This window comes from Trematomus bernacchii, unplaced genomic scaffold (genome assembly GCF_902827165.1).
Source record: "Trematomus bernacchii unplaced genomic scaffold, fTreBer1.1, whole genome shotgun sequence".
NCBI lineage: Eukaryota > Metazoa > Chordata > Actinopteri > Perciformes > Nototheniidae > Trematomus > Trematomus bernacchii.
The window spans coordinates 5,914,228-5,922,258 of record NW_022987828.1 but is presented as its reverse complement, the minus strand read 5'-3'; positions in this window follow the sequence as shown (position 1 = coordinate 5,922,258).

The window sequence follows — 8,031 nt, the reverse complement described above, 5'->3', positions numbered from 1 at the left end:
ATGCTTTGTGAATGAACAAGCAGAGAGGTTGAAGTTGGAGCAGATGGTAAAGGACTTCACGGTGGAGACTCTCACAAAGCCATTTTGACAGGTGAGTACGACTCATTAAACTCCTCATATGAGAATGTGTGTGCACCTATGGTGTGCACACTATGGTGTGTCAAAACGGCTGTATCTCCTTTGGTTTTATATGTGTGCTTGTCGCTGTTGTCTTACAGTTACTGTACTGCAGTGTCTACAGTTGTGTTGAGGGCTGTGGTGATTTATTATCCTGCTATTAATCCTATAAAAAGGAAATCTGAATTTGTTATTTATGTGGCTTAATAATGTCTGTTGCACCCGCCATGGTCACTTTTATTTAATTATCCTGGCTTTATCTTCTTAAATGTTTTCTGTGTGGATTAAAGAAACAATATAACTTGTTGATAGTAGCTGAGGCAGAGCCAGGCTTGCTGATTCCCCATGTTTTCCGTCTTTGTGCTGAGCTAATCTACCCAACTGCAGACTTGTCTCATATTAAACTGACAGATATGAGTTGTATTTATTTTTCTCATCTTACACTCAGCAAAAATGCAGTAAATGTATTTCCAAAAAATGGGCTATGTTGTCCATTCATAAAATAACACACAGTAACCAACTGAAATGTGGATGTAACATTAGTGTGAATGGCTGCCCCCCCAAATAATGTCTTTCTTCCTCTCACCACCAGTTAAGTGGATTCAGTCACACATATTAAAAACAAATCTGCAGCAGAGTGTGACACATCAAAGAGGAAGTGGAAAGTAAACCCCCTTGTTAATAGAGGGTATTGTGGAAGTATGGACTGTGGGGTGTTGTGGGGACATAATGGCCCTGACAATCAACCAGCTGAGTGCCCATCCTTTTTCCCTGCAGGGAGTGTCACTGGAGAGTAGCGCTGGAGCTTGTTGATGCTTCACGAGCTGACACCGAGTTAGGTCTGTGTCAGCTCTGAACAGACGGGAGATAAGAATTCAAAAGATGGGAGTGTTGAGGAACCAGAGTTGAGAGCAATCCCCTGGATTTCCTCTTTGACTTTGATAAATTGATGAGCCAGAGCTCACTGCGGTACAACAGATTGCTCCCCTTGAGATTGATGGACAAGAAAGAAGATTTTTTCTCCCTCTTACTTTTAATGTTGACACCCTCCTAAAGAGGTACATCTTGATAAGTTCTAGCAGTATAAAAGGCTGAGAAAGTGCATTTTCTTGCACACCATCCATTCCAATTTGAGAGCATCATTTAGATGAATGATTTATTTGATATCCTCTTTTGGTTAGAGCTCATGAGTTGCTGTTAACCTGTTAAGCCCTGCGCCTGTTTTTCAGGTCTCGGACTCGAAAATGACATTCCCAGAACAAATGACCATATCTTCACTTCTAAAAGGGGTAAATTAATAATCTTTTTTCTCAAAGCAAGGTTACATCTGTGAGTTGGATGTAGAAGTGTCAGAATCAATATAGAGGTTTTTATTTTAAAGTAAATTCAGATTGAACATAGTAAAAAAAAATTAACCACCCTTGAATGATGGGATAGTAGACTAAAAGCTTTAGGAATCCAAACTATAACATATAATAACAATAAGATTGATGCAAAACAAGTTAAATTTGACCTTTTTAGAGATATTTAGCAAAACAAACTCACTTCTGGGGTCATTTGGGTGGATTTGACCTATCTCTGGCCCCCCTTGGTCGATTTTGATGATTGACATCTCTTTTTAACCGTTAGAGCCAATGGAATCGAGGGGAAGTTCCACATACACACACACATTACCAAATGAGTGAGAGCGACGCATAGCCAAAACCGGAAGCTGCGATACACTCTGGTGGCTACCATTAGCAGCAATATTAATTCTCCGATTTTTACATAAAAATGGAATTATGGATTATCAATAATTTTTTCAAAGTGACAGACACATTGGATTAACCTTCAGCAGCGTTTTTATCGTTTTAATGCCATTGAACACGACTTTTGATCAGAATAACAGCTAAGGTGAGACGATCTGTTTGCTCCGTAATGCTACGTGTTGTGATGTCTGTGTTTGCTTCCCCTGTCGCGAGTTCTGATCGCTCAGTGATGATACTATACCTATATAATCTGTGGAATCTCAGTTTTAATTGGATATCTTGTATGTGCAGTTACAATAAGTAATAAAGGTATTTTTACCTTGAGTTCTGTGCCAAGTGCGTTAGCATTTTTTCGCTCACGGGTCATTTAGACGCTTCTTATGAGACTTGTGTTTTGTTTTGGTAATAATGGTTTGTACTGTCAGTTAGCTGAGTTTCTTCCCGTTAATCTGGTCTGACACATTAATAGGTTTTTAAATATTAAGAAGCCCTGAGACACAGTTTCATGAAAAAACTACCCGCCAGACCCGGATTAGGGTCCTCTCGGGCTTAACAGGTGTGCTAGAGCCAGAGTGTGAAGCTCTATCTGGCGAACTCTTCCAAATGCAATAACAAAGTAATGTAATTCTCTATCTTGTAGGCATGACTACGTGACACAGTTACAAAAAGAATATCATGACATTACATGTCAATGTTTTGTTTGAGCTTCTCTGATTTTGTACTTTCAGAAGCAGTAGATTTATCATTGTGAAAACAAACCTTTCTTTGGGCCCTTCAAGTTGACACAAATTATTTGCTCCATTAAATCCCACCCTGTCATGGAACCTTTATTAAAAAATAAATCATGTTAGAAATGATCTGTTTGAGAGGGAGAGCGGGGGAGAACATGGAGCTCACCTCTCACAGCTGCAGTGGTTAATCTCTTTCTTGTGGTTCACAGCTTCAGAACCCCTCGGGGAGCTGGGATTTTTCACTACTGACATGCATTTTTCATCTTCACTGGGTCTCCAGCAAAACCCACTGTATAAACTGCAGTTTTCCCAAGCCCACTAATTGTCTGTGATTTGATGTCTTAGCTGTGGTAGGCCGCACACGTGTGCTCATTTAGACAGGAACTTCAGAGCGAGCTGCAAAGAGACTTCACAACACCTCACATGGCTTAGATGGTACAGGCTACACTTTCACAGATGACTCATTCATTTTTGTAATTGTGTTTTATATAAGGTTGCCCCCGAGCAACAGAAATTATTTTGGCCCTTATACAGAAAATGAAAATGTGTCCTATCAGGCAAAAAGAGACCTTTCTTTGACCCATTCCCACAATACGTTTGAAAATGACGTCTGAAATGAAAGACTGAGAAAAGTATTAATTATAAAATGTCAGAGCGGCTCTGTCCACTGTATTTGCAGAGTTGCGATTTATGAATCCTGAAAATGACCCGGGCTACTTACAGTTAATAGAAGGCACTAATACAGCTCCACGGGTTGCCCTACTGAAAAGGAGAGGTCAATGGAAGCTCGTAATCAACTTCAACAGCTCTCTGCAGCAACGCTCCGGGCATTTTACCAAAGAAACAAAGCAGCAGTGGAGTTATAATCCAGTAATGTCTAAACTGTGGCTGTGGAGTCTAGGTTTAATGATTCTATCAAAAATGATGGTTACTATGGAGCCCCAAAGGTGACAATATGGATGCCTAGTTAACAGAGACAATTTAGAAATGTAACTTAATAGATAAACATTTATTGTTAATTAGATAACAGAAATGGAGTGTAAAATTAAATATACCACTTTATACTTTATCTTAAATGGAAATGTTGGTTAAAGAAAAGAAGCAACAACCGTGTCTTCTTTTTCCCTAAACTACCCAGTTTTATCTTTCCTAGTTTAATTTTTAACTCCCTTATTTTTTTGTCTTCATAAATATATAATACCATGTTTATACTTGACCAATTTGACATTATTTTATTAACCATACTTTATTTATCTCAACACTGTGGAAGCATTCGTTGTGAGGTGCAAAGTGAATATTAGCATCCTCTTGCCCTTACACATTGAATGTGGCATTCGTGAGTTGTCACATCTAATCTTTTGAAAATAGCTGAAGCATTCGATGATTAAGTTTACCTATAGTATGAGAGCACCAAGTGCCCATTAGTTGTTGACTGTCAGTCATTGTGAGGAGCACTGAGTGTCCTTTGCAGATATGTGACAGGTCGAAGTAGTTCCACTTTTGCAAAGAGTTCCCTATAGAAGCAGACTTTTGTGATATGCTCTTCATTTAAGCACCCAGGCATAAAAAGACTCAAACTTGACCTTGTCTAACAATCAACGTCGGAATCAATAGACTGCTGTTTGCGCGTGGGCTGCATGGATCACCTTGCCTTCTGAGCAATAGCTTCTGTAGGTCTTTTTGTCATCCACATCTAATTCAACAACTGTGCATCATTTCCTCGGCTGTGAAAAGAAATCCGATCTAGGCAAAACAAAAAAGTTCATTTGGGACGTCAGTGAATCCTGACAGCAACATCACAGTCTCGCCTGTCGGAGGCATTTATCTGACATAGCATCTTGCACTGTAACTCATGGGGGGATGTAAAGCAGAAGGAAAGAGATACCTGTACGGCTGTCTTATTTCACAACAATCTTGGATGTATTTTATAAGCTGATTTCCATGACTGATTAGCTTACCTGAAATAATAACACACATTTAGTCTACATTGTGGAACAGTATGAAAACAGATCCATTTATGTACACTGATGCTGTAACCAACAGTAGAGAATAAAACAGAAAAGCATTCAGAATATGAGAGGATTAATGTAACAGTAAACAACTTAGTTCATTTTGATTCTTGTCATCGAGAAATCACCATTTTAAAACATTATGCAGAAAAAATGGAACAACAGATGTCTGATTTGTACTCGGTTAACAGGTTTGGGTTTTTACACCAGAGATTTTGTGTTTTATCAAGTGTAGTTCGGAAATGAATGATGTAATGAATAATTATCTTCTTTCATCATACTGTAGATGTTCAAAACAAGGTTGTTGCACAAGTGCTTATTTATGTTTCTCCAAACTAAACTACTTCAGTTAGACAAATGGTTATGAGTCATACACTGCTCCAATGGAGGCTTTTTGAGTTCACATGAATTCATTTCATTTGACAAATAAGGAATCCTTCAAAACAAAGTTAATATAGGGAGTTTGTGTAAATCTATTTTAGATACATATTTCACACAGTGTTACAGAAATTACATTTGGTATAAAATGAGGGCAAATTAACAGACTATATTAGCATAGTATCACAGTTAATCCTGTTCAGATCTGGTACACATATTTGTCTGATCCTGTTTAGATTTGCTGGGAAATATACATAAGCTATGGATTGTCTACTATCATTAGCAAGGATACTGTGGCATATTAACGCCTTATCCTGTTTACTTCTGCCTTTTGTGGTCTACACAGACTCAGTTGCCAAGCAAATCATATGTTTATTCATAAATAGCTATTTTATAATCTGAATATGGAGATGCATGTAACAGCTTGTATCTGCATTGGGCATGGCAACATCCTCAATGGAAAGAGATTCAGACTCCAATGTTTGGTTAGGACATTATTCGGAGGAATCGGTTTACTGTTCAATTATAGAGACTTACATTTTGCACCCAACTAGTGTCTGGTTGTCAAATTTGTCTCTTCGGATGGACTATTGTTTTTCTTGGGGACCAGGTTTTTTTTTAATAGCTGTATATTTTTCAATGTTCTTAATACTCCAAGGAAAGCTACATCCCGCCAAAACATGTTTTGTTATGAAGAAACAAATGTTGTACGTGCAGCTCAATAGTTGTGAAGACGCTTTGTGTACCAGATTTTCCCAGTAGAGAACATAGTTAGCCCATTTCACTTGCTGCTTAGTTCATCCACACGGCACACGAACGAAGCAACACAACATGTCACAACTCGTCTCTCCAAAAATAGCTCTAATGAGCTCGATTTTGTGCAATGAGACCTAAGATGAGATATACAGTAGTTGTCGGTCTACTAACTTCTTCAAAACTGCAGCTCAAGCTGAACATCCTCACCTTCTGTCACCTGGCTTAGATCCCAGCCTGCTATGGCAAGGGGGAACAACACAGAACTCATCAAAACACGTCAAGGACTCTGCACACCGTTTCATCAGTGTGTGCAACGCTGGTGAAGAGGCCTTTTAGACGATGGTGATTATAAACCCTCATTTTCTATTCTGGCGCATCAAGCAGCTGTCTAAACAGAGCTGAGTTTGCTCAGGTACCCGTCCCTGGCTGGGGGAAATGCTGTGTGTTAGAGTTATTACCATGCACTGTTTTGCATCATTGAACATGTCTGGGTACTCGCCTAGATCCTGACCCACTTTGATGTCTTTGTGTTTCAAATATTTAGATCAAGTGATATCGAGGAAGATAAACGCTCTGCTGTCTGACAGGCTGCATGGAGCAAATGAATAAAACAAATGCAAGATTCAGGGGTGAATGTTTTGATGAAATAAGTCTGTTTATACATTTGGGCATACTCATGAAATCCCTTTGCATCCATAAATATAAGCAGTGAGTTATCTTCTGCTTCAAATCTGACTCGTTAGCCCTGCAAGCTGTTCAAGTCGAACATGTTGCGAGACGCTGAGATGTGCCCGGTTTACGAGGCCATCGATTTATTGTTTTGTGAATCCAACATGAACAAACAAATTCAGGGAGAAGATATTCATGAACATTCATTTGAACAGTGGGATGCGCGTATAGCTTCTATCAATCTCAAGTGTTAATCACCGCACACCATATGTAGAGCTGCAGACAGCGCCATTCATTACCACTACCACTCGGAAAATGACACAAGGTGTGAGCTGTGTCTGGCTGCCGGAGGACATTCTGACGGGCTGGGCTTGTAAAGTAGCTGTGACAGTTGGCCAGGACGCCAGCAGTGGGCTCGACTTGCTTAATGAACTAACATGTTCATGTTGGCAGCACTAAGTGAACCATTTATTAGTGAGCTGGGAACAGACACGGGGTTTGCACGGGTCCGTAATGACAGCAGCCACCAGATGACAACGTGGCTAAAATAAGGTGCAGTCATGTCGAGATTTGCTTCTAAATTTCCAATATTAGAATTGGATTTACTTTAATCCATATCACCGGCCACGATACAACATATTGTTGCGATAAAACTGAACAGAGGGGACATAAAAAACACTTGGATTCTTTAGTTAAACATTTTTTATTGTCCACCAGGAAAAATGTCTCATTGTTGTCTTCTTGTACACTCAACAACCTGCAACACAAAAGAAAGACAAAGAGAAAAACATTCTATACTGAAAAGCAAAAAAAGAAATAAACAAATACATTCACATATTTAAACGATTTGAAGGGCCAGGGTAGACATTTGTTTTGGCAAATAGGCTTAGTAGCTTTCTATTTAAAATAAATACATTCATTCTCTATGACTGTATGCTAAATATGTTGCTAATTTGGGGAGACTGTTAGCTTAGCTTAGCGCAGCTAAAGATTATCAAACTGAAAAAAGGTAAAGCTCTGTCTAAAGGGACACAATTCTTCCTACTAACGCCTCCTTATCTAATTTGTTTAGTCCCTACATAAAAGAAGTTTAAAACCAACAATTTATGTTTTCATGGATGCTTTCAGATTGACTACTTCTTACTATTTCGATATGCTGAGCCAAGCTAACTGTCTCCTGGCAGTAGCTTCATATGTAAAGGTCAGTTACAAGAGTGGTATCAATCATATCATCTAACTCAAAGCAAGAAAGCAAATAAGTCGAAAATGTCAAACTACTCCTTTCCGTCTATAATAATCAAAACTATTTGCTTGACGGGCATGTTGTCATCTGTCTGAATTGATTCTGAGGATGTTTTGACAAATGACATTGTGTCCTTGTTATGCAGGAGTTGGTAGCCTATATAGCGTGAGCCTCTGAGCCCGATTCTGACATTTGGGCTGGGTGTGCATCAAAGGCAGTACAGTAATTCCCCTCCGTCCACTGGCTGTCTCTGTACGAAGCCCCCAGTTATAATCTGTCAACATGCGTCTGACATCCAGGGTGACGTTCAGTATGGAGATGCAGCTTTCAGCCAGAGACAATCAGCTCGTCCTTGAGATGGAGATGGAAGGAGATAGACC